This window comes from Fukomys damarensis, unplaced genomic scaffold (genome assembly GCF_012274545.1).
Source record: "Fukomys damarensis isolate Sample0158 unplaced genomic scaffold, DMR_v1.0_HiC HiC_scaffold_16, whole genome shotgun sequence".
In the NCBI taxonomy this organism is placed as follows: Eukaryota; Metazoa; Chordata; class Mammalia; order Rodentia; family Bathyergidae; genus Fukomys; species Fukomys damarensis.
Genome location: NW_022900928.1, coordinates 81,790,993 through 81,792,020, shown reverse-complemented (window position 1 = coordinate 81,792,020; position 1,028 = coordinate 81,790,993).

The following is a 1,028-nucleotide window of genomic DNA, read 5'->3' as shown; positions in this document are numbered from 1 at the left end:
CTAAATCGCTCCCCCAATCCATTCTGGTTTCATGCAGCTGGAATGGGGCTAGTCTGAGTAAGGTGGGGAGGAAAAGCATCATGTGCAGGAGGAAGCGGTGTTTATTCAGAAGGGGGAAAACTTTTATTGCTCGAAGTTGGAATTTAGTAATGATGAGCAACAAAGACCGGCACCGGGGGAGGCAGTGTACTGCACATGTGTTCCAGAGGGGTCTGTGACACACTGCAGCTGAGCCAATGACTCATTCCGAATCCCAGCGACTTTTAGAGGTCATTTTAGTCATCCCCTGCCTTCGGGCTGGATGGAGCCTAACTCACCGTCACGTCTGGGGGAGGTGGTGTGCCGTTCAGGGGGACGGTGTGCAAGTGCGGGGGGGGGGAGGCAGCGCGTGACCTCTTTGAAGAGCTCTCCAGCTAAGGACGTTCCCAGCTTTCCCAGGGTGCCCGCTCTGGGTTTCCCCATCACTGAATCGGTGTAGTCCTCCGGGAACTGCTTTTAGCTGGATGGAAACCGGATGTTGGGTTCCCTGGGTGGGCGGGGGCTCCATTCCCTCAGACCTGTCAGGAGTAATAGAGACTCCAAGGGTCCCGTTGGCCAGTCCTAGAAGCTACCATTTCTTCCACCATAAACTTGCCATGCAGTGTGAACAGAGAACAGAACAGAGCGAAGACACTACAATGCCTTCTCCCAGGCAATGCGCATGATTCTGCGGCTCTATGCTCGCCACTCTTCAACGCACCTTGAAATGGGCTCGCCTACTCCGCGCCACGACGGGCAGGCCAACAAGCCAATCGACGCCCGGGCTTGTGGGATGCGCCTCCACCATAAACTTGCCATGCAGTGTGAACAGAGAACAGAACAGAGCGAAGACACTACAATGCCTTCTCCCAGGCAATGCGCATGATTCTGCGGCTCTATGCTCGCCACTCTTCAACGCACCTTGAAATGGGCTCGCCTACTCCGCGCCACGACGGGCAGGCCAACAAGCCAATCGACGCCCGGGCTTGTGGGATGCGCCCCATGGGCGG